Source organism: Petromyzon marinus, chromosome 8 (genome assembly GCF_048934315.1).
Source record: "Petromyzon marinus isolate PM22_M1 ecotype Great Lakes invasive population chromosome 8, UKy_Petmar_22M1.pri1.0, whole genome shotgun sequence".
Taxonomy (NCBI): Eukaryota; Metazoa; Chordata; class Hyperoartia; order Petromyzontiformes; family Petromyzontidae; genus Petromyzon; species Petromyzon marinus.
The window spans coordinates 6,776,818-6,803,194 of NC_133674.1; the positions used below are offsets into that span (position 1 = coordinate 6,776,818).

At 53.8% G+C, this 26,377-nt stretch overlaps 1 protein-coding gene across 1 annotated transcript in view; it reads right to left on the minus strand.

Moving 5' to 3' along the window:
* LOC116937103 (uncharacterized) overlaps positions 1–18,781 on the minus strand; it is a 56,185-nt gene extending 37,404 nt beyond the window's left edge. The window contains exon 1 of the mRNA XM_076065570.1: positions 18,429–18,781. The gene's annotated coding sequence lies outside the window, so the exon portion shown is untranslated. The remainder of the gene's footprint in view (positions 1–18,428) is intronic.
* Between the last annotated feature and the right edge of the window lie 7,596 nt (positions 18,782–26,377).

The window sequence follows — 26,377 nt, forward strand, 5'->3', positions numbered from 1 at the left end:
GGGTTGATGATGGGGGTTGATGATGGGGGTTGATGATGGGGTTGATGATGGGGGTTGCCGATGGGGGTTGATGATGGAGGTTGATGATGGGGGTTGATGATGGGGGTTGCTGATGGGGGTTGATGATGGGGGTTGATGATGGGGGTTGATGATGGAGGTTGATGATGGGTGTTGCTGATGGGGGTGGATGATGGAGGTTGATGATGGGGGTTGATGATGGGGGTTGATGATGCGGTATGATGATGGGGGTTGCTGATGGGGGCTGATGATTTGAGTTGCTGATGGGGGTTGATGATGGCGGTTGATGATGGAGGTGGAGGATGGGGGTTGATGATGGGGGTTGATGATGGGTTTAATGATGGGGGTTGTTGATGGGGGTTGATGATGGGGGTTGATGATGGGGGTTGTTGATGGGGGTTGCTGATGGGGGTTGATGATGGGGGTTGATGATGGGGGTTGTTGATGGGGGTTGCTGATGGGGGTTGATGATGGGGGTTGATGATTGGGGTTGCTGATGCGGGATGCTGATGGGGGTTGATGATGGGGGTTGATGATGGGGTTTGATGATGGGGGTTGATGATGGGGTTTGATGATGGGGGTTGCTGATGGGGGATGCTGATGGGAGTTGATGATGGGGGTTGATGATGGGGGTTGATGATGGGGGTTGCTGATGGGGGTTGATGAGGGGGTTGATGATGGGGGTTAATGATGGGGGTTGCTGATTGGGGTTGCTGATGGGGGTTGATGATGGGGGTTGATGATGGGGGTTGCTGATGGGGGTTGATGGTGGGCGTTGATGATGGATGTTGATGATGGGGGTTCATGATGGGGGTTGATGATATGGGTTGATGATGGGGGTTGATGATGGGGGTTGATGATGGGGTTGATGATGGGGGTTGCCGATGGGGGTTGATGATGGAGGTTGATGATGGGGGTTGATGATGGGGGTTGCTGATGGGGGTTGATGATGGGGGTTGATGATGGGGGTTGATGATGGAGGTTGATGATGGGGGTTGATGATGGGGGTCGCTGATGGGTGTTGCTGATGGGGGTGGATGATGGAGGTTGATGATGGGGGTTGATGATGGGGGTTGATGATGCGGTATGATGATGGGGGTTGCTGATGGGGGCTGATGATTTGAGTTGCTGATGGGGGTTGATGATGGCGGTTGATGATGGAGGTGGAGGATGGGGGTTGATGATGGGGGTTGATGATGGGGTTTAATGATGGGGGTTGTTGATGGGGGTTGATGATGGGGGTTGATGATGGGGGTTGTTGATGGGGGTTGCTGATGGGGGTTGATGATGGGGGTTGATGATGGGGGTTGTTGATGGGGGTTGCTGATGGGGGTTGATGATGGGGGTTGATGATTGGGGTTGCTGATGCGGGTTGCTGATGGGGGTTGATGATGGGGGTTGATGATGGGGTTTGATGATGGGGGTTGATGATGGGGTTTGATGATGGGGGTTGCTGATGGGGGATGCTGATGGGAGTTGATGATGGGGGTTGATGATGGGGGTTGATGATGGGGGTTGCTGATGGGGGTTGATGAGGGGGTTGATGATGGGGGTTAATGATGGGGGTTGCTGATTGGGGTTGCTGATGGGGGTTGATGATGGGGGTTGATGATGGGGGTTGCTGATGGGGGTTGATGGTGGGCGTTGATGATGGGGTTTGATGATGGGGGTTCATGATGGGGTTTGATGATGGGGGTTGCTGATGGGGGTTGCTGATGGGGGTTGATGATGGGGGTTGATGATGGTGGTTGATGATGGGGGTTGCTGATGGGGGTTGATGATGGGGGTTGATGATGGGGGTTAATGATGGGGGTTGCTGATGGGGGTTGCTGATGGGGGTTGATGATGGGGGTTGATGATGGGGGTTGCTGATGGGGGTTGATGGTGGGGGTTGATGATGGGGGTTGATGATGGGGGATGATGATGGGGGTTGATGATGGGGGTTGATGATGGAGGTTGCTGATGGTGGTTGCTGATTGGGGTTGATGATGGAGGTTGATGATGGGGGTTGCTGATGGGGGTGGATGATGGAGGTTGATGATGGGGGTTGATGATGGGGGTTGATGATATGGGTTGATGATGGGGGTTGCTGATGCGGGTTGCTGATGGGGGTTGATGATGGGGGTTGATGATGGGGTTTGATGATGGGGGTTCATGATGGGGTTTGATGATGGGGGTTGCTGATGGGGGTTGCTGATGGGGGTTGATGATGGGGGTTGATGATGGTGGTTGATGATGGGGGTTGTTGATGGGGGTTGATGATGGGGGTTGATGATGGGGGTTAATGATGGGGGTTGCTGATGGGGGTTGCTGATGGGGGTTGATGATGGGGGTTGATGATGGGGGTTGCTGATGGGGGTTGATGGTGGGGGTTGATGATGGGGGTTGATGATGGGGGATGATGATGGGGGTTGATGATGGGGGTTGATGATGGAGGTTGCTGATGGTGGTTGCTGATTGGGGTTGATGATGGAGGTTGATGATGGGGGTTGATGATGGGGGTTGCTGATGGGGGTTGATGATGGGGGTTGCTGATGGGGGTTGATGATGGAGGTTGATGATGGGGGTTGATGATGGGGGTCGCTGATGGGGGTTGCTGATGGGGGTGGATGATGGATGTTGATGATGGGGGTTCATGATGGGGGTTGATGATATGGGTTGATGATGGGGGTTGATGATGGGGGTTGATGATGGGGTTGATAATGGGGGTTGCCGATGGGGGTTGATGATGGAGGTTGATGATGGGGGTTGATGATGGGGGTTGCTGATGGGGGTTGATGATGGGGGTTGATGATGGGGGTTGATGATGGAGGTTGATGATGGGGGTTGATCATGGGGGTCGCTGATGGGTGTTGCTGATGGGGGTGGATGATGGAGGTTGATGATGGGGGTTGATGATGGGGGTTGATGATGCGGTATGATGATGGGGGTTGTTGATGGGGGTTGATGATGGGGGTTGATGATGGGGGTTGTTGATGGGGGTTGCTGATGGGGGTTGATCATGGGGGTTGATGATGGGGGTTGTTGATGGGGGTTGCTGATGGGGTTGATGATGGGGGTTGATGATTGGGGTTGCTGATGCGGGTTGCTGATGGGGGTTGATGATGGGGGTTGATGATGGGGTTTGATGATGGGGGTTGATGATGGGGTTTGATGATGGGGGTTGCTGATTCGGGATGCTGATGGGAGTTGATGATGGGGGTTGATGATGGGGGTTGATGATGGGGGTTGCTGATGGGGGTTGATGAGGGGGTTGATGATGGGGGTTAATGATGGGGGTTGCTGATTGGGGTTGCTGATGGGGGTTGATGATGGGGGTTGATGATGGGGGTTGCTGATGGGGGTTGATGGTGGGCGTTGATGATGGTGGTTGATGATGGGGGTTGATGATGGGGGTTGTTGATGGGGGTTGCTGATGGGGGTTGATGATGGGGGTTGATGTTGGGGGTTAATGATGGAGGTTGCTGATGGGGTCTGCTGATGGGGGTTGCTGATGGAGGTTGCTGATGGGGGATGTTGATGGGGGTTGCTGATGGGGGTTGATGATGGAGGTTGCTGATGGGGGATGTTGATGGGGGTTGATGATGGGGGTTGCTGATGGGGGTTGCTGATGGGGTTTGCTGATGGGGGTTGATGATGGGGGTTGCTGATCGGGGTTGATGATGGGGGTTGATGATGGGGGTTGCTGATGGGGGTTGCTGATGGGGGTTGCTGATGGGGGTTGAAGATTGGGGTTTATGATGGGGGTTGATGATGGGGGTTGATGATGGGGATTGCTGATGAGGGTTGATGATGGGGGTTGATGATGGGGGTTGCTGTTGGGGGTTGCTGATGGGGGTTGATGATGGGGGTTGATGATGGGGGTTGCTGATGGGGGTTGATGATGGGGTTGATGATGGGGGTTGATGATGGGGGTTGATGATGGGGGTTGCTGATGGGGGTTGATGATCGGGGTTGATGATGAGGGTTGATGATGGGGGTTGCTGATGGGGGTTGATGATGGGGGTTGATGATGGCGGTTTCTGATGGGAGTTGATGATGGAGGTTGATGATGGGGTTGATGATGGGGGTCGCTGATGGTGGTCGCTGATGGGAGTTAATGATGGGGGTTGATTATTTGAGTTGCTGATGGGGGTTGATGATGGCATTTGATGATGGAGGTTGAGGATGGGGTTTGCTGATGGGGGTTGCTGATTGAGGTTGCTGATGGGGGTTGCTGATGGGGGTTGATAATGGGGGTTGATGATGGTGGTTAATGATGGGTGTTGCTGATGGGGGTTGATGATGGGGGTTGATGATCGGGGTTGTTGATGGTGGTTGCTGATGGGGGTTGATGATGGAGTTGATGATGGGGATTGCTGATGAGGGTTGATGATGGGGGTTGATGATGGAGGTTGATGATGGGGGTTGATGATGGGGGTTGATGATGCGGTATGATGATGGGAGTTGCTGATGGGGGCTGATGATTTGAGTTGCTGATGGGGGTTGATGATGGCGGTTGATGATGGAGGTGGAGGATGGGGGTTGATGATGGGGGTTGATGATGGGGTTTAATGATGGGGGTTGTTGATGGGGGTTGATGATGGGGGTTGATGATGGGGGTTGTTGATGGGGGTTGCTGATGGGGGTTGATGATGGGGGTTGATGATGGGGGTTGTTGATGGGGGTTGCTGATGGGGTTGATGATGGGGGTTGATGATTGGGGTTGCTGATGCGGGTTGCTGATGGGGGTTGATGATGGGGGTTGATGATGGGGTTTGATGATGGGGGTTGATGATGGGGTTTGATGATGGGGGTTGCTGATGGGGGATGCTGATGGGAGTTGATGATGGGGGTTGATGATGGGGGTTGATGATGGGGGTTGCTGATGGGGGTTGATGAGGGGGTTGATGATGGGGGTTAATGATGGGGGTTGCTGATTGGGGTTGCTGATGGGGGTTGATGATGGGGGTTGATGATGGGGGTTGCTGATGGGGGTTGATGGTGGGCGTTGATGATGGTGGTTGATGATGGGGGTTGATGATGGGGGTTGTTGATGGGGGTTGCTGATGGGGGTTGATGATGGGGGTTGATGTTGGGGGTTAATGATGGAGGTTGCTGATGGGGTCTGCTGATGGGGGTTGCTGATGGAGGTTGCTGATGGGGGATGTTGATGGGGGTTGCTGATGGGAGTTGATGATGGAGGTTGCTGATGGGGGATGTTGATGGGGGTTGATGATGGGGGTTGCTGATGGGGGTTGCTGATGGGGTTTGCTGATGGGGGTTGATGATGGGGGTTGCTGATCGGGGTTGATGATGGGGGTTGATGATGGGGGTTGCTGATGGGGGTTGCTGATCGGGGTTGCTGATGGGGGTTGAAGATTGGGGTTTATGATGGGGGTTGATGATGGGGGTTGATGATGGGGATTGCTGATGAGGGTTGATGATGGGGGTTGATGATGGGGGTTGATGATGGGGGTTGCTGTTGGGGGTTGCTGATGGGGGTTGATGATGGGGGTTGATGATGGGGGTTGCTGATGGGGGTTGATGATGGGGTTGATGATGGGGGTTGATGATCGGGGTTGATGATGGGGGTTGCTGATGGGGGTTGATGATCGGGGTTGATGATGAGGGTTGATGATGGGGGTTGCTGATGGGGGTTGATGATGGGGGTTGATGATGGCGGTTTCTGATGGGAGTTGATGATGGAGGTTGATGATGGGGTTGATGATGGGGGTCGCTGATGGTGGTCGCTGATGGGAGTTAATGATGGGGGTTGATGATTTGAGTTGCTGATGGGGGTTGATGATGGCATTTGATGATGGAGGTTGAGGATGGGGTTTGCTGATGGGGGTTGCTGATTGAGGTTGCTGATGGGGGTTGCTGATGGGGGTTGATAATGGGGGTTGATGATGGTGGTTAATGATGGGTGTTGCTGATGGGGGTTGATGATGGGGGTTGATGATCGGGGTTGTTGATGGTGGTTGCTGATGGGGGTTGATGATGGGGTTGATGATGGGGATTGCTGATGAGGGTTGATGATGGGGGTTGATGATGGGGGTTGATGATGGGGTTTGCTGATGGGGGTTGCTGATGGGGGTTGATGATGGGGGTTGCTGATGGGGGTAGATGATGGGGGTTGATGATGGGGGTTGATGATGGGGGTCGATGATGGGAGTCGCTGATGGGGGTCGATGATGGCGGTCGATGATGGGGGTTGATGATGGGGGTTGCTGATGGGGGTTGATGATGGGGGTTGCTGATGGGGGTTGATGATTGGGGCTGATGATGCGGGTTAATGATGGGGGTTGCTGATTGGGGTTGCTGATGGAAGTTGCTGATGGGGGATGTTGATGGGGGTTGGTGATGGGGGTTGCTGATGGGGGTTGATGATGGGAGTTGCTGATGAGGGTTGCTGATGGGGGTTGCTGATGGGGGTTGATGATGGTTGTTGATGATGGGGGTTGCTGATTGGGGTTGAAGATGGAGGTTGCTGATGGGGGATGTTGATGGGGGTTGGTGATGGGGGTTGCTGATGGGGGTTGATTATGGGAGTTGCTGATGGGGGTTTGCTGATGGGGGTTGCTGATGGGGGTTGATGATGGGGGTTGATGATGGGGGTTGATGATGGGGGTTGATGATGGGGGTTGGTGATGGGGGTTGCTGATGGGGGATGCTGATGGGGGTTTGATGATGGGGGTTGATGATGGAGGTTGATGATGGGGGTTGATGATGGGGGTTGCTGATGGGGGTTGATGATGGGGGTTAATGATGGGGGTTGCTGATGGGGGTTGATGATGGGGGTTGATGAAGGGGGTTGCTGATGGGGGTTGATGATGGGGGTTGATGATGGGGGTTGCTGATGGGGGTTGATGATGGGGGTTGATGATGGGGGTTGATGATGCGGGTTGCTGATGGGGGTTGCTGATGGGGGATGTTGATGGGGGTTGCTGATGGGGGTTGCTGATGGGGGTTGATGATGGGGGTTGCTGATGGTGGTTGCAGATTGGGGTTGATGATGGAGGTTGATGATGGGGGTTGATGATTGGGTTTGTTGATGGGGGTTGCTGATGGGGGTTGATGATGGGGGTTGCTGATGGGGGTTGCTGATGGGGGATGTTGATGGGGGTTGCTGATGGGGGTTGCTGATGGGGGTTGATGATGGGGGTTGCTGATGGTGGTTGATGATGGGGGTTGCTGATGGTGGTTGCAGATTGGGGTTGATGATGGAGGTTGATGATGGGGGTTGATGATTGGGTTTGTTGATGGGGGTTGCTGATGGGGGTTGATGATGGGGGTTGATGATGGGGGTTGTTGATGAGGGTTGATGATGGGGGTTGATGATGGGGGTTGATGATGTGGGTTGATGATGGGGGTTGCTGATGGGGGTTGCTGATGGGGGTTGCTGATGGGGGTTGATGATGGGGGTTTATGATGGGGGTCGATGATGGGGGTCTCTGATGGGGGTCTCTGATGGGGGTTGATGATGGGGGTTGATGATGGGGGTTGCTGATGGGGGTTGATGATGGGGGTTGCTGATGGGGGTTGCTGATGGAGGTTGATGATGGAGGTTGATGATGGGGGTTGCTGATGGGGGTTGATGATGGGGGTTGATGATGGGGGTTGATGATGGGGGTTGATGATGGGGGTTGATGATGGGGGTTGATGATGGGGGTTGCTGATGGGGGTTGATGATGGGGGTTGATGATGGGGGTTGATGATGGGGTTTGCTGATTGGGGTTGCTGATGGAGGTTGCTGATGGGGGATGTTGATGGGGGTTGGTGATGTGGGTTGCTGATGGGGGTTGATGATGGGAGTTGCTGATGGTGGTTGCTGATGGCGGTTGCTGATGGGGGTTGATGATGGTTGTTGATGATGGGGGTTGCTGATTGGGGTTGCTGATGGAGGTTGCTGATGGGGGATGTTGATGGGGGTTGGTGATGGGGGTTGCTGATGGGGGTTGCTGATGGGGGTTGATGATGGGGGTTGATGATGGGGGTTGATGATGGAGGATGCTGATGGGGGTTGCTGATGGGGGTTGATGATGGGGGTTGATGATGGGGGTTGATGATGGGGGTTAATGATGGGGGTTGGTGATGGGGGTTGCTGATGGGGGTTGCTGATCGGTGTTGATGATGGGGGTTGATGATGGAGGTTGATGATGGGGGTTGATGATGGGGGTTGCTGATGGGTGTTGATGATGGGGGTTGATGATGGGGGTTGATGATGGGGGTTGCTGATGGGGGTTGATGATGGGGGTTGCTGATGGGGGTTGCTGATGGAGGTTGATGATGGAGGTTGATGATGGGGGTTGCTGATGGGGGTTGATGATGGGGGTTGATGATGGGGGTTGATGATGGGGGTTGATGATGGGGGTTGATGATGGGGGTTGCTGATGGGGGTTGTTGATGGGGATTGCTGATGGGGGTTGATGACGGGGGTTGATGATGGGGGTTGATGATGGGGGTTGATGATGGGGGTTGCTGATGGGGGTTGCTGATGGAGGTTGCTGATGGGGGATGTTGATGGGGGTTGCTGATGGGGGTTGCTGATGGGGGTTGATGAAGGGGGTTGCTGATGGGGGTTGCTGATCGGTGTTGATGATGGGGGTTGATGATGGAGGTTGATGATGGGGGTTGATGATGGGGGTTGCTGATGGGTGTTGATGATGGGGGTTGATGATGGGGGTTGATGATGGGGGTTGCTGATGGGGGTTGATGATCGGGGTTGCTGATGGGGGTTGCTGATGGAGGTTGATGATGGGGGTTGATGATGGGGGTTGCTGATGGGGGTTGATGATAGGGGGTTGATGATGGGGGTTGATGATGGGGGTTGATGATGGGGGTTGATGATGGGGGTTGCTGATGGGGGTTGATGATGGGGGTTGCTGATGGGAGTTGATGATGGGGGTTGATGATGGGGGTTGATGATGGGGGTTGATGATGGGGGTTGCAGATGGAGGTTGCTGATGGGGGATGTTGATGGGGGTTGCTGATGGGGGTTGCTGATGGGGGTTGATGAAGGGGGTTGCTGATGGGGGTTGCTGATTGGGGTTGCTGATGGGGGTTGATTATGGGGGTTGATGATGGGGGTTGTTAATGGGGGTTGCTGATGGGGGTTGATGATGGGGGTTGATGATGGGGGTTGCTGATGAGGGTTGATGATGGGGGTTGATGATGGGGGTTCATGATGGGGGTTGCTGATGGGGGTTGCTGATTGGGGTTGCTGATGAGGTTTGATGATGGGGGTTGTTGATGGGGGTTGATGATGGGGGTCGATGATGGGCGTCTCTGATGGGGGTTGATGATGGGGGTTGATGATGAGGGTTGATGATTGTGGTTACTGATGGGGGTTGCTGATGGAGGTTGATGATGGGGGTCGATCATGGGGTTTCTGATGGGGGTTGATGATGGGGGTTGATGATGTGGGTTGATGATGAGGGTTGCTGATGGGGTTTGATGATGGGGGTTGATGATGGGGGTTGTTGATGGGGGTTGATGATGGGGGTTGCTGATGGGGGTTGCTGATGGGGATTGCTGATGGGGGTTGGTGATGGGGGTTGATGATGGGCGTTGTTGATGGGGGTTGTTGATGGGGGTTGCTGATAGGGGTTGATGATTGGGTTGTTGATGGAGGTTGATGACGGGGGTTGCTGATGGGGGTTGCTGATGGGGGTTGATGATGGTGGTTCATGATGGGGGTTGCTCAGGGGGTTGCTGATGGGGTTGATGATGGGGGTTGATGATGGGGGTTGTTGATGGGGGTCGATGATGGGGGTCGATGATGGGGGTTGCTGATGGGGGTTGATGATGGGGGTTGATGGTTGGGGTTGCTGATGGGGGTTGATGATGGGGGTTGATGATGGGGGTTGCTGATGAGGGTTGATGATGGGGGTTGATGATGGGGGTTGCTGATGGGGGTTGCTGATGGAGGTTGCTGATGGGGGTTGATGAAGGGGGTTGCTGATGGGGGTTGCTGATGGGGGTTACTGATGGGGGTTGATTATGGGGGTTGATGATGGGGGTTGTTGATGGGGGTTGCTGATGGGGGTTGATGATGGGGGTTGATGATGGGGGTTGCTGATGAGGGTTGATGATGGGGGTTGATGATGGGGGTTGATGATGGGGGTTGCTGATGGGGGTTGCTGATGGGGGTTGCTGATGGGGGTTGATGATGGGGGTTGTTGATGGGGGTTGATGATGGGGGTCGATGATGGGCGTCTCTGATCGGGGTTGATGATGGGGGTTGATGATGGGGGTTGATGATTGTGGTTACTGATGGGGGTTGCTGATGGAGGTTGATGATGGGGGTCGATGATGGGGTTTCTGATGTGGGTTGATGATGGGGGTTGATGATGGGGGTTGATGATGGGGGTTGCTGATGGGGGTTGCTGATCGGGGTTGATGATGGGGGTTGATGATGGGGGTTGATGATGGGGGTTGATGATGGGGGTTGCTGATGGGGGTTGCTGATGGAGGTTGCTGATGGGGGATGTTGATGGGGGTTGCTGATGGGGGTTGCTGATGGGGGTTGATGAAGGGGGTTGCTGATGGGGGTTGCTGATGGGGGTTGCTGATGGGGGTTGATTATGGGGGTTGATGATGGCGGTTGTTGATGGGGGTTGCTGATGGGGGTTGCTGATGGGGGTTGATGATGGGGGTTGTTGATGGGGGTTGATGATGGGGGTCGATGATGGGCGTCTCTTATGGGGGTTGATGATGGGGGTTGATGATGGGGGTTGATGATTGTGGTTACTGATGGGGGTTCCTGATGGAGGTTGATGATGGGGGTCGATGATGGGGTTTCTGATGGGGGTTGATGATGGGGGTTGATGATGGGGGTTGATGATGAGGGTTGCTGATGGGGTTTGATGATGGGGGTTGATGATGGGGGTTGATGATGGGGGTTGATTATGGGGGTTGCTGTTGGGGGTTGCTGATGGGGGTTGTTGATGGGGATTACTGATGGGGGTTGGTGATGGGGGTTGATGATGGGGGTTGTTGATGGGGGTTGTTGATGGGGGTTGCTGTTGGGGGTTGATGATTGGGTTGATGATGGGGGTTGATGACGGGGGTTGCTGATGGGGGTTGCTGATGGGGGTTGATGATGGGGGTTCATGATGGGGGTTGCTCAGGCGGTTGCTGATGGGTTTGATGGTGGGGGTTGATGATGGGGGTTGTTGATGGGGGTCGATGATGGGGGTCGATGATGGGGGTTGCTGATGGGGGTTGATGATGGGGGTTGATGATGGGGGTTGCTGATGGGGGTTGATGATGGGGGTTGCTAATGGGGGTTGATGATGGGGGTTGATGATGGGGGTTGATGATGGGGGTTGCTGATGGGGGTTGATGATGGGGGTTGATGATGGGGGTTGCTGATGGGGGTTGATGATGGGGGTTGATGATGGGGGTTGATGATGGTTGTTGATGATGGGGGTTGCTGATGGGGGTTGCTAATGGAGGTTGCTGATGGGGGATGTTGATAGGGGTTGATGATGGTGGTTGATGATGGGGGTTGGTGATGGGGGCTGCTGATGGGGGTTGCTGATGGGGGTTGATGATGGGGGTTGATGGTGGGGGTTGCTGATGGGGGTTGATGATGGGGGTTGATGATGGGGGTTGCTGATGGGGGTTGCTGATGGGGCTTGATGATGGGGGTTGATGATGGGGGTTGTTGATGGGGGTTGCTGATGGGGGTTGATGATTGGGGTTGCTGATGGGGGTTGATGATGGGGGTTGCTGATGGGGGTTGATGAGGGGGGATGATGATGGGGGATGATGATGGGGGTTGATGATGGGGGTTGATGATGGGAGTTGCTGATGGGGGTTGCCGATGGAGGTTGCTGATGGGGGATGTTGATGGGGGTTGCTGATGGCGGTTGCTGAAGGGGGTTGATGATAGGGGTTGCTGATTGGGGTTGCTGATGGGGGTTGCTGATGGGGGTTGATGATGGGGGTTGATGATGGGGGTTGCTGATGGGGGTTGATGATGGGGGTTGATGATGGGGGATGTTGATGGGGGTTGATGATGGGGGTTGATGATGGGCATAGATGATGGGGGTTTATGATGGGGGTTGCTGATGGGGTTTGATGATGGGGGTTGATGATGGGGGTTGATGATGGGGGTTGATGATGGGGGTTGATGATGGGCATAGATGATGGGGGTTGATGATGGGGGTTGCTGATGGGGCTTGCTGATGGAGGTTGATGATGGGGGTTGATGATGGGTGTTGATGATGGGGGTTGCTGAGGGGGGTTGCTGATGGAGGTTGATGATGATGTTTGCTGATGGGGGTTGATGATGGGGGTTGATGATAGAGGTTGATGATGGGGATTGCTGATGGGGGTTGATGTTGGGGGTTGATGATGGGGGTTGATTATGGGGGTTGATGATGGGGGTTTCTGATGGGGGATGATGTTAGGGGTTGATGATAGAGGTTGATGATGGGGGTTGATTATGGGGGTTGATGTTGGGGGTTGATAATGGGGGTTGATGATAGAGGTTGATGATGGGGGTTGATGATGGGGGTTGATGATGGGGTTGATGATGGGGGTTGATGATGGGGTTGATGATGGGGGTTGATGATGGAGGTTGATGATGGGGGTTGCTGATGGGGATTGATGATGGGGGTTGATGATGTGGGTTAATGATGGGGGTTGATGATGGGGGTTGCTGATGGGGGTTGATGATGGAGGTTGATGATGGGGGTTGATGATTGGGGTTGCAGATGGGGGTTGCTCATGGGGGTTGCTGATCGGGGATGATGATGGGGGTTGCTGATGGGGGTTGCTGATGGGGGTTGCTGATGGGGGTTGCTGATGGGGATTGATGATGGGGGTTGCTGATGGGGGTTGCTGATGGGGGTTGCTGATGGGGTTTGCTGATGGGGGTTGCTGATCGGGTTTGGTGATGGAGGTTGATGATGGGGGTTGCTGATGGGGGTTGCTGATGGGGGTTGCTGATGGGGGTTGCTGATGGGGGTTGCTGATGGGGGTTGCTGCTGGGGGTTGCTGATGGGGGTTGCTGATGGGGGTTGCTGATGGGGGTTGATGATAGAGGTTGATGATGGGGGTTGATGATGGGGGTTGATGTTGGGGGTTGATAATGGGGGTTGATGATCGCGGTTGATGATGGGGGTTGATGATGGGGGTTGATGTTGGGGGTTTATGATGGGGGTTGATGATGGGGGTTGATGATGGGGGTTGCTGATGGGCGTTGCTGATGGGGGTTGCTGATGGGGGTTGCTGATGGGGGTTGCTGATGGGGGTTGCTGATGGGGGTTGCTGATGGGGGTTGCTGATGGGGGTTGCTGATGGGGGTTGCTGATGGGGGTTGCTGATGGGGGTTGCTGATGGGGGTTGCTGATGGGGGTTGCTGATGGGGGTTGATGATAGAGGTTGATGATGGGGGTTGATGATGGGGGTTGATGTTGGGGGTTGATAATGGGGGTTGATGATCGCGGTTGATGATGGGGGTTGATGATGGGGGTTGATGTTGGGGGTTTATGATGGGGGTTGATGATGGGGGTTGATGATGGGGGTTGCTGATGGGCGTTGCTGATGGGGGTTGCTGATGGGGGTTGCTGATGGGGGTTGCTGATGGGGGTTGCTGATGGGGGTTGCTGATGGGGGTTGCTGATGGGGGTTGCTGATGGGGGTTGCTGATGGGGGTTGCTGATGGGGGTTGCTGATGGGGGTTGCTGATGGGGGTTGCTGATGGGGGTTGCTGATGGGGGTTGCTGATGGGGGTTGCTGATGGGGGTTGATGATAGAGGTTGATGATGGGGGTTGATGATGGGGGTTGATGTTGGGGGTTGATAATGGGGGTTGATGATCGCGGTTGATGATGGGGGTTGATGATGGGGGTTGATGTTGGGGGTTTATGATGGGGGTTGATGATGGGGGTTGATGATGGGGGTTGCTGATGGGCGTTGCTGATGGGGGTTGCTGATGGGGGTTGCTGATGGGGGTTGCTGATGGGGGTTGCTGATGGGGGTTGCTGATGGGGGTTGCTGATGGGGGTTGCTGATGGGGGTTGCTGATGGGGGTTGCTGATGGGGGTTGCTGATGGGGGTTGCTGATGGGGGTTGCTGATGGGGGTTGATGATGGGGGTTGCTGATGGGGGTTGCTGATGGGGGTTGCTGATGGGGGTTGATGATGGGGGTTGCTGATGGGGGTTGCTGATGGGGGTTGATGATGGGGGTTGCTGATGGGGGTTGCTGATGGGGGTTGCTGATGGGGGTTGATGATGGGGGTTGCTGATGGGGGTTGCTGATGGGGGTTGATGATGGGGGTTGATGATGGGGGTTGATGATGGGGGTTGCTGATGGGCGTTGCTGATGGGGGTTGCTGATGGGGGTTGCTGATGGGGGTTGCTGATGGGGGTTGCTGATGGGGGTTGCTGATGGGGGTTGCTGATGGGGGTTGCTGATGGGGGTTGCTGATGGGGGTTGCTGATGGGGGTTGCTGATGGGGGTTGCTGATGGGGGTTGCTGATGGGGGTTGCTGATGGGGGTTGATGATGGGGGTTGCTGATGGGGGTTGCTGATGGGGGTTGATGATGGGGGTTGCTGATGGGGGTTGCTGATGGGGGTTGCTGATGGGGGTTGATGATGGGGGTTGCTGATGGGGGTTGCTGATGGGGGTTGATGATGGGGGTTGATGATGGGGGTTGATGATGGGGGTTGCTGATGGGCGTTGCTGATGGGGGTTGCTGATGGGGGTTGCTGATGGGGGTTGCTGATGGGGGTTGATGATGGGGGTTGCTGATGGGGGTTGCTGATGGGGGTTGCTGATGGGGGTTGATGATGGGGGTTGATGATGGGGGTTGCTGATGGGGGTTGCTGATGGGGGTTGCTGATGGGGGTTGCTGATGGGGGTTGATGATGGGGGTTGCTGATGGGGGTTGCTGATGGGGGTTGCTTCCTTTTCTCATTCTTCTCCTTTCTAAAAGGGCCCACAGAGATACTGGGCAACATTTCAGGCGCACCGCGGCTCGCGCTGGTTGACGGATGACACCAAGCGCCGGTGTTGACGCGCGAGGGCACGAGCGAGTCTCCGGACCCTCGAGTCGCGAGGCCCCCTGCGCCTTGGGTGCTTGGCCAATCGTGTCGCGCCCTATGCAGCCAACCTTGCTGCGTAATCGGAGGCTGCGCCGTCAAGGAGTGCGTTGGAGCGGTGGCGCAACGGCGAGCGCACCGCGCGATGAAGCTCGCAAAATCCCAGTTCGATTCCAGGCGAAGGCTACGCATCGGTGGTTGAGTGATGTGCGCGCTGGGCCTAGCCCCCCCCCCCTCCCCGCCTCCTCCCCAACCGCACTCCACCAACCCGTGGTGAAGTATGGTCAACCCCCCCCCCCCTCCTAACATCAACACGGCGTCAGCGGGCTCTGTATCTAGCGGCAACACGGCGTTGCTTTGTAACTTGAGCCCACGGGAAGATATACAACAAAACATAACCACAACCCCGCGCTTTACGCAGGGAATGGGGGGGGGGGTGCAGGGGGTTGCAGGGGGGCGCGGGGAGGGGGGTGGGGGACGCGGGGGCGTTGCGGGTTCATCGCACGGCGTTCGTCGTGGCCACAATTGCGCTGCGCGTTCGCTCGGGGGAGGGGGGGGGGCACGCATCCCCGACCTTAACCGGGGTATTGCAGGATATTATTTTCCTTTCGTTTTTAAGTCCCGCGGCGTTGTGGACCGAATGCGCTGAATTGCCTCGGGCTGCTGCGCCCGTGACGAGAGAGCGCGAGGACGCTGCACAACGGCGGAGGAGACCGACGGCGCACAGAGAGAGAGAGAGAGAGATGACGTTCACCGTGGAGACGGAGCGATGAAATCAACGAAAACTAAACGTACATGATAGACGGGTTTTTTTTAGGGTTAGATGGTGGAAATATATAAATGTGTCGTCAAAACCCGCCACCAGCCGACACAGACAACTAGTGAGGTTTGTCACGTAAACAGAACGTGGCCAATTCGTTACTAGGACAGCACACCGGTTGTGTGTTGAAGAGCCAAGCCACAACATCTGAGATTGTAAATTTTGTGAATTTGCTCTCAGATTGTAATTTCTTGGAATTTGCTCTCCAACGAAACGTTCTGTTCACGTGACAAACCTTACTAATTGGTTGTGTTTGGTGATGGCGGGTTTAACGACACATTTACATTCATGCGATCTAACCCAAACATCTACATGTTAAACTGAATACTAAACGACTATTTTTTTTATTTTATTTTACCAGATGAAGACCCGCTGAGCTGTATAAGTTTTTTTTTTTCAGAAGCGACCTGGCTATCACAAATAATAGCTCAATAAAGTGGCTTATCACGTGGACATTTGATAGCAGCCAAATACTCTAAATGCATATTGTTGTTCTATTTAAATGTGGAGGAAAAAAACCGGTGGACCCGGAGAAAAATCCACGCGACCACGGGGGGGGGGGGGGGGGGTGGGGGGAGAGAGTGACACGCAAACTCCAAATATACAGTCGGCGTCAGGTCCGGAATCGAACCCACGACCTCCTGTACACCAGGCGAGGTAGTTAACATCTCCTAGCCACGACTGCGCGATGTTAACTGGAAAGCAGTTTGGCACGCAGCCGTGGCGCAACGTGAGACGATGCCAGGCGTGCGAGAGAAAGACAGAGAGAGAGACAGAGACACACAGAGAGAGACACACAGAGAGACACAGAGAGAAAGACAGAGAGAGAGAAACACAGAGAGACAGAGATAGAGTGAGAGAGAGACAGAGATAACCACAGAGACAGAGAGAGACACTTAGAGAGACAGAGACACAAAGAGAAGAGAAAGACAGAGAGCGACTCCCAGAGAGAGAGACAGAGAGAGCGACATAGAGACACAGAGAGAGACAGAGAGACAGAGAGAGAGAGAGAGACAGAGAGAGACTCCCAGAGAGAGACACCCAGAGACAGATAGAGACAGAGACAGAGAGAGAGCGACATAGAGAGACAGAGAGAGACACCCAGAGACAGAGAGAGACCGAGACAGAGAGAGCGACATAGAGAGACAGAGAGAGAGACAGAGAGAGCGACATAGAGACCCAGAGAGGGACAGATACAGAGAGACAGAGAGGGCGACATAGAGAGACAGAGAGAGACTCCCAGAGAGAGAGACACCCAGAGACAGAGAGAGAGACAGAGACAGAGAGAGCGACATAGAGAGACAGAGAGAGAGAGACACCCAGAGACAGAGAGAGACAGAGAGAGTGACATAGAGAGACAGAGAGAGACTCCCAGAGAGAGAGAGAGACACCCAGAGACAGAGAGAGACAGAGACAGAGAGAGCGACATAGAGAGACAGAGAGAGAGAGAGACACCCAGAGACAGAGAGAGACAGAGAGAGCGACATAGACGTACAGAGATGTAGCTCAGAGATCGGCTACTATTAGGAGAGGGGGCGCGCCAGTGAGGACGCCCGCCGAGAGAGACGGAGCGTTGAGTCGCGGAATGATTGTCTCACGCGCGCGGGAGGCTCTGGGCAATCGTTGAGAGATGGCGAAGGACTTGGCGAGAGAGAGAAAGAGAGAGCAGAGAACACCCCCCCCCCTCTTCTTCATCCAACAAGGTATATTCTAGTAGCCAGACTTTGGAAGCGGAGTTCGTGATGGCCCCCGGCGCACGCGTGAGTTAGTGAGTTGGTGTCAGCTCGTCGGCACTGGTGCCGAGTCAGGGTGGCCGTGTGGGGTGTAACGGATCGAGACTCCCCAAGGAGGGCAGTGGGAGGGAGAGCTGTCTGGACATGTCACGTTTTTAAATAGGGCCCTACATTCATAACACATTAAAACATTCAATGTGTATTCTCAAGTAAATGTCAATGATGTACTGTGCACATTTTGGTGGGTTTCAAGGCCAGGGGGCATTGGGGGAGTCATGCCCCCCAATGCCCCCTCCCTTCCCCGCCCCTCTCCCCCTTCTGGACCCCCCCACTGGGTAGTCTAACGATTAATCGATGCATCGACCGCGCCTCTTACAGCTCACGATACACCCATCAAATTGCCAAAGATTCGATTCCCCCAAATTGCTAGCTATTTTATTTTACTAATAACTTTTATTTTACCAGGTCAGGTCCACTGAGCTATGTGGCTCTTTTTCAGTAGCGACCTGGCCGCAAATGATAACCCGACGAAGTGGCTTATCACGTGGAATTGTGGAGCAGCCAAATAAACGCTTGATGTTTATTCTAAATGTGGAGAGAAAACCGGAGAAAAAAATCCACGCAAATTCCAAATACAGCAGCAGGCGTCAGGGTAGGGCTCAAACCCATGACCCTCCTGTTTACCAGGCGAGGTAGTTAATACCTCCCAGCGACCGTGGCAGGCGGGATCATCCAACAACAACAACAACAATAAACAACAAACACGACACACGTAAACAATGAGAGAGCGCGCGTTGTCGCACGCGCGTGTCGCTCACCTGCCGCTGACTCCGCTCCTGCTGCCCCGGCGATCACTCCTCGTGGTGGTGGTGCTGTGAGCAGAGCCAACTTTGGTGCTGCGAGTGAGTCGCGACTGCCTCTCTCTCTGCTGCGAGCCCTCCTCCTGCTACCTTCCTTCCTTCCTTCTCCCCGCGTGAGAGTGAAAGGGACGCAGAGAGAGAGCGAGAGATGTGTGGGACGAGCCTCCTCCGTCGTAGGAGCCACCACGCGCCTCTCCGCGACCTCTTCCCAGGGGAGGTCGAATTTGTAATGCAAATGAGATTCGCTCTCTCTCTCCTCTGGCCAAACTCTCCCCCACCTCCTATCTCCTCTCTCACAACACTTCAATTCTCTCTCAGTCTCTCCCTCACTACCCCCCCTCCCCTCTCTTCGCCCAGCCACTTCTCTAACACTACCCCCTACCTACCCCACCCCCACACCCCAAATTATAACCTCCCCCCACTCCCTCCACCCACCCCTCGCGTAGCCCCCAACTCCATTTATCTTTTCTCGCCACCCCCCCCCCCCCCCCCCTTGTTCGCTTGGCAGCTGTGACTTGAAGCGGAAAGAGAGAGCGTTGCTTATAGAGATTTAATCCCCTCCCCCCACCTCTGGCCACCGCCCGGCCCCCCCCCTATCCCTCTCTACCCCCTCCCCTCCCACCCCCTTCTCGCCCCCCCATCCATCAAATATCCCCCGTGTAGCCGAAATAGACTTTTGGGGCAAGTGCTGTTAGTAGCGAGTTGCAAGTACCACTGAATGCCCGAAACTGTGGCACACGATGGGAGTGGGGTTTGGCGAGCACCTCGCCCGACCGCCTTTGTCTCCCCAGTGGCGATTTTTATTACGCACAGCACCAGGTGCTCATTTAACGTCTGAGTCGTCCTAGGAAGAGACCCAGGACCGGTTCAGGTTAATCATTGCCGGTGTTGGCCGTGAGCGGGAGTTGAACTCGGGTCGCCAGGCGCTGCGCTACCGCTCCCTTACCCCATCCATCGTAAACCCTTCTTCTCCAAAAGACAAAGATCCCCCGTGTAGCCTTAACAGCACTTGTTGGGGCAAGGGCTGTTAGCGAGCACCTACGCAGGCCGACACTCGTGGCACACGGGCGGGTGGGTTTCCAGCACCTCGCCCGAACACCCCTCTGTCTCCCCAGAGGCGATGTTTGTTGACACACCGCACCAGGTACTCATTTGAGACTGAGTCCACGTAGGGGAGGCCCAGGACCGGTTCAGATAATCGTCACTGGGTGTTGGCCGTGAGCCGGAATCGAACTCGTGTCGCCGGTTTGGTAGCGCGGCGCGCTGACCGCTGCACTGCCGCTCCCACCCTTCTGCTCCTCCACACACGGGCATCACGCGGCACGCCACGAGGCCTGCATGGACACAGGAGCGGGGCCGGAACACTGAGAGACCCTTCGCTTCATGCTGGAAAACAGAGCTTCATGGCTGGTTTAACACGTCGGCTTTCGCGACCAATATCATCCATAATAGAGGTTTTTTTGGGTTTGGATCGCGTAAATATATTTAATATATTTTACGCTGGCCTGCTTACGATCCATCCTGGGTTTAACCAGGCTGGATTGTGTGAGGAGCTCACAAATCCTTGAAAGATCTGGACAAAGTCCCGTTGGTGAGCTCCTCCGGCAGGCAAGGCTGCGTTGGCTGGGTCATGTAGTCCGCATGCCCAGCCACCGCATGCCTAAACAGCTTTTGTTCTGCCGGATAGAGGGGGCTAAACGGGCGCGCACGGGCTAGAAAAGAGATGGAGTGATGTGGTACTGGAGTATGTGGAGCTGAGTGTACTTGCCGATGACTGGTGCCAGCGGTGTCAAGATCGGCCTCTGTGGAGGAGGCTCGTGAAGGACGCTACTGGGCAGTTGGAGGCAGTCGCCCTCCAACAACAACGGAGGGCGGAGGAGCAACGCTCACAACAACGAGCGGAGCGCCGGGTGGCTAAAGCACAGCAAGTTGGCACATTAGGGGGCACAGGTGGTGCACCAGCCAGTCGTCTCAGTCAGTCGACCCGTGGTACCTGGGTCTGCCCGGTGACCTCCTGCCAGCGGGCGTTCGACACTTCACGTGGCCTCAGGGTGCACATAGCCTGGCACAAGCGTCGTGGTGACGTCACCGCCACTTAGTGGCGAATGGCGGTTGTTGTTGTTGTTGTATGTATGTATGTGTGTATGTATGTGTGTATGTCTGTGTGTGAGTGTGTGTATGTGTATGTATGTGTGTATGTATGTGTGTGTATGTATGTGTGCGTGTCACTGAGCAGTGGGGCACCGGTAAACACGCTGCGCTACGAACCCCGGCGGCCCGAGTTCGAGTCCAGCTCACGGCCACCAACACGGGTGGCGGTAATCTATCCCGGCCGTGGGCCCTCCTCTCTGGGTCGACTCAGCCTCAAATGGCCATTGGGATATTTATAACATCATCATCCGCGGGCCATACAAAATGATCAACTCAAAAATTAGCCGGTTATATTTGGTCAAACATTTCATTAACTCACTCCTAACGTGATGGCTGGAACTGCTTCTCTTTGGCGAGGCGTGTGATGATGTTAGCTGGTATTGATGATGTTAGCTGGTATTGATGATGTTAGCTGGTATTGATGATGTTGCGACTCGCAACTGCTTGTCCAGGTTTGCTCCTAGATTTATTGAATTTTGAGTCCCGCCTGCAGTTGCCTTGGCAGGGCCAGAGAATAAAATTACTTCGCGGGCCTCATACGGCCCGCGGGCCGGACGTTCCCCACCCCTGCTCTATGGGGTGCGGTCTTTGTCGTCTTTGCGTCACGGGGCATCCGATCGTCTACTGTGAATGCGGTGCGTGTGTCTTATGCATGAGTGTAGGTTGGACTTCTTTCGCACCGTACATAGCCGAACGGGCCGATCGGAGGTGCTATGATTGTTTGTGGACAACTGCCATCAGGGGGCGGGGGGGGGGGGGTCCCTAAGTTAAACCAAACTAACGCTGAGACGTTTGACAGGTTCGCGGGGCAATACAGAAGCGAGTGGTTGCTGCTGTTGTCGTTGCAGTCGTGTATAACTCAAATCTATCAGTTGTGTATAACTCAAATCTGTCAGTTGTGTATAACTCAAATCTGTCGGTTGTGTATAACTCAAATCTGTCAGTTGTGTATAACTCAAATCTGTAAGTTGTGTATAACTCAAATCTGTAAGTTGTGTATAACTCAAATCTGTAAGTTGTGTATAACTCAAATCTGTCAGTTGTGTATAACTCAAATCTGTCGGTTGTGTATAACTCAAATCTGTCGGTTGTGTATAACTCAAATCTGTCAGTTGTGTATAACTCAAATCTGTCAGTTGTGTATAACTCAAATCTGTCAGTTGTGTATAACTCAAATCTGTCTGTTGTGTAACTCAAATCTGTCAGTTGTGTATAACTCAAATCTGTCGGTCGTGTATAACTCAAATCTGTCAGTTGTGTATAACTCAAATCTGTCGGTTGTGTATAACTCAAATCTGTCGGTTGTGTATAACTCAAATCTGTAAGTTGTGTATAACTCAAATCTGTAAGTTGTGTATAACTCAAATCTGTCAGTTGTGTATAACTCAAATCTGTCAATTGTGTATAACTCAAATCTGTCAAAAACGAGAAAACCCCATCGCAACAGAAACGCGAGTTGGTTTTCTGGCGACACCAACGATTGGTTGCGTGCCGGCATTAATAGGTGCTCGCAAACAGTCTCTGCTCCAGTACGCCTATATACATACAATGCTAACCATGTGCTATATCCATAATATAGGTTTGTTGGGGGTTAGATCGCGTAAATATATAAATGTTTCGTTTAAACACAGGCGATATGTCTACAAGAATAATACGTTACATCATCAGCCATGATCCATCCGCTGCTGAATGAGGGTATCCCCCAGCGCGTGGCCAACTCTCACGATGTAATCATCCATCGGGAGGGTGATTGCGACCCAGCGGATGTGGCGACTTCGCCGGTCATCGCAGAGAGGTTCGCGGTTCGGATTTCTAGCGGCCGCGCCTTGGTTAGTAACTGGCGTGACGTGGCGATCGCGACAATCGCTTCGCATCGCCAGGGCGTGCCGTATGCTCGCAAGAGGAGCCCACTGTGTGTCGCCGTCACGTTGCAAACGTTGCCAGCAAATGCATTCTTAAATGACCCGCAAAATCACTCGATTGGGATTACACAGTAGCAGCAATCATGCATGTTGTATGCATGTCGAACTTCTTTCGCACCGTACATAGCCAACCGTTAAAATCGGGGGTGCGGGGGAAGGACAACAAACTATGGGTCTCTCTGTGAGTCTATGGGTCTTTGTGTGAGTCTTTGGGTCTTTGTGTGAGTCTATGGGTCTCTCTGTGAGTCTATGGGTCTATGTGTGAGTCTCAGGGTCTCTGTGTGAGTCTATGGGTCTCTGTGTGAGTCTATGAGTATCTGTGTGAGTCTCTGGGTCTCTTTGGGAGTCTCTGGGGCTCTGTGTGAGTCTATGGGTCTCTGTGAGTGTATGGGTCTCTGTGTGAATGCATGGGTCTCTGTGTGAGTCTATGAGTATCTGTGTGTGTCTATGGGCCTCTGTGTGTGTCTATGGGTCTCTGTGCGAGTCGTTGGATCTCTGTGTGGGTCTATGGGTCTCTTTGTGAGTCTATGGGTCTCTGTATGAGCCTTTGGGTCTTTGTGTGAGTTTATGGGTCTCTGTGTGAGTCTATGGGTCTCTGTGCGAGTCTTTGGGTCTCTGTGTGAGTCTATGGGTCTCTTTGTGAGTCTTTGGGTCTGTGTGTGAGTCTATGGGTCTCTGTGTGAGGCTATGGGTCTCTGTATGAGCCTTTGGGTCTCTGTGTGAGTCTATGTGTCTCTGTGTGAGTCTATGGGTCTCTGTGTGAGTCTATGGGTTTCTGTGTGAGTCTATGGGTCTCTGTGTGAGTCTATGGGTTTCTGTATGAGCCTTTGGGTCTCTGTGTGAGTCTATGGGTCTCTGTGTGAGTCTATGGGTCTCTGTGTGAGTCTATGGGTCGCTTTGTGAGTCTATGGGTTTCTGTGTGAGTCTATGGGTCTCTGTGTGAGTCTAGGTACGTATGTCGAACCTTTTTCGCACCGTACGTAGCCAACCGCGCTAATCGGAGGTGCGGGGGCAGGGCACCACGCTAAACACGAAAAAAAAATCGGCTCTAAAGAAATGGGCTTTCATCTTGGATTTAAAAGTGTGTAGCTCCAGCAGCTTCCTTCATTACCCGGCACCTGCGCGTTTTGCTCCGATTTCATCGCTCCGTCTCCTCCATGGGACGAGTTCAATCCGCTGGCTGGCAGCACTCCGTCGTTGTGCCGGGCCGATCCTCTGGACGCCCGCCCCGTGGTCGTGTCAGCCCCCCCCCCACCCCTGCTGCCCCCCAGTGCTGGGTATGAATGGCGAGATCCCCGTAGCGTTGTGATCTCGCTCATAATCCTTTTCACGTTGTGGGGGGGGGGGGGGGGCTTACAGTTATTGTTACAGCTCACGCTCGGCCTGTAAGTACTTGTCGCTTCAATTTATCCAAAACATTATTTAGAATCGACATTTTTTTGGACCGCGAGAGTTAAAAGGGGGAACAGTTGAGATTGGGGGTGGGTTTAAACATTGTTTTAAGATAGGCGATGCGATTTTTTTTAATGAATGTTGCCTCCACCACCACCACCCACCCCGAACTGGCCCATGCTGGACATGTGCGACACAGAGCTTCGTCGTTCATGGGGTTCCTTCTGCAGTCTAAATAAAGGTCTCATCTGTGACGTTGCATTGTTTGGCAACAGCGAGTATCGATTTTGCACTTTGTTTGGGTGATGTTAGCAGTGGTGCACAAGCACAATTAATCAATACACACTCAGCGCTTGGAGAAGGGACACTGGCCGAAACGTCGCTGATTATATGTGTTTTATGATAATGCCTCAGCGTTGTTGTTGTTGTTTTTGTTGACGAGTGTGTTGAGAGTATGTGTGTGTGTGAGTACACACATTGTGGATATTAAAATGGTTTAACATCAGTGGCGTGTGAGGTCTATACCGGACACTGAGTCCCCCACTCTTCTACGCCCGACAGCACGGACGACATTGACGAAGAAAATTGAACCAAAAAATATATCAAAAGTGCTTAAATAAAACACAGAGAGACGCTTGCGTGGCATTAAATGGAGGGGCAGAAGAATACGCGGCTTAGAAAAGAGGTTAAAGACATTAAATCTGTAACATTTTTTTCTTTCACCAGGTAAGGCCCCACTGAGTTATAGAGCTCTTTTCAGAAGCGACCTGGCCACACGTGATCGCTCAACGAAGCGGGTTTATCGAATGGAAATGTATAGCAGCCAAATACTCTAAACGCGTGATGCTCAGTCTAACTGTGCAGGGGAAAAACCGGAGGAGCCGGAGAAAACCGAACGCTTTCGATGTGGCCACACCGCACACCGCACACCCACCACGCCACCTGCATATTTAACATTTTGAACATTGCTAATCTTTACAAAAAATAGCCGCGACCAAAGTTAGAATAATCAATAACTGTCCCTAAGTATTGCTTACGGCTCCAAGGTCTCCACAGCAAGAGAGGGATAATTATCCTTAATGGGCTCTCGTCCGGTTAAATATAGGACATTGATTGATTGATTGGTCGGTCGCTTGAGTAGGTTTGGTGGGACGCTACAGGGTGGGAGCCGTGCCACGCGCGCTCTGCGTGCGCGTCTTGCTGTGACAGCTCATGCGGCCCCAGCTGCTGTACAAAAGACAAAGATCAGCCGTGTGTGGCCTCACAGAGCCGAGAGCCAACAAGCGCTGTCAGCGAGCACCTATTAAGGCAGATGCAGCACGCGAACGTGGTTCGGTCAGCGCCACGCGCGGCTTGATTACCCCTTTGTTTACGCAGCGCATAAGGAAGCATGGTGTGTTTGTTTGTTTAAGGCTGAGTCGACATAGGGGAGGGCCCAACACGACTTCAAATACCACTTTCCCATTCGTGTTAGCCCGTGGTCAGGAATTTAACCTAGGTCGCCTGCATAAATGCAAAGCGCAGATGTAGCAGAGACAAAGGCCTCCCGTGTAGCTTCATCGATCGTTGGGGAAAGTGCTGTTCACGAGCACGGCGCACAAGGGGATGGGGTGGCCAGGACCACGCCCGTCCGCCTTTGTCTCCCCACCGCCGGTGTGTTAACACAGCGCACCAGGCACTGATTTAAAGCTGAGTTGTTATAGGGGAGGCTCGGGATAGATAGACTCAGATACCACCCGCAGGGTGAGGTTGTGCGTGTCCGCGAATCGAACGCACGTTGCCGTGGTCCGCAGGGAAAATGCGCTCATCACTGTGCCACCGCTCCCCTCCAAAGACACAAAAAAAAACAAAGATCCTTCTAAAGCCCCGCAGATTATCGGGGCGAGTGCTGTTAGCGAGCATCTGTTAAGGCCATCACCGCACACGAGGGAGTGGTATAGCCCAGAACCACGCCCGTCCACATTTGTCTTCCAAATGCTGTGATGCTGTTCACACAACACACATGGTTCTTGTTTAAGGCTGAATCGTCCTAGGGGAGGTCCCCGATAGATTCAGACACCACTCCGCCACTCTTATCATCCGTGAGCCAATAATCTGACGCAAGTGTACCCGACTTCTTAGCATAATTCACGAACCATTATGCTTCCCCGCTATAAAATACAAAGACAAAGATACCTCCCCGCCGTATAACCTTAAAAGACTGTTGGGAAAAGTGCTGTTAGCGAGCACCTATGAAGGTCGGCATAGCACACGAGGGGGTGGATGGCCAGCACCACGCCCGGCCGCCTTTGTCTCCCCAGTAGCGATGTTTACTACACACCGCACCAGATACTCGTTTGCGGCTGAGTCGACCTGGGGAGGCCCAGGACCGCTTCAGATAATCGTAACTGGTGTTGGCCGTGAGCGGGAATCGAACTCGGTTCGCCGGGTTCGTTGTTATTA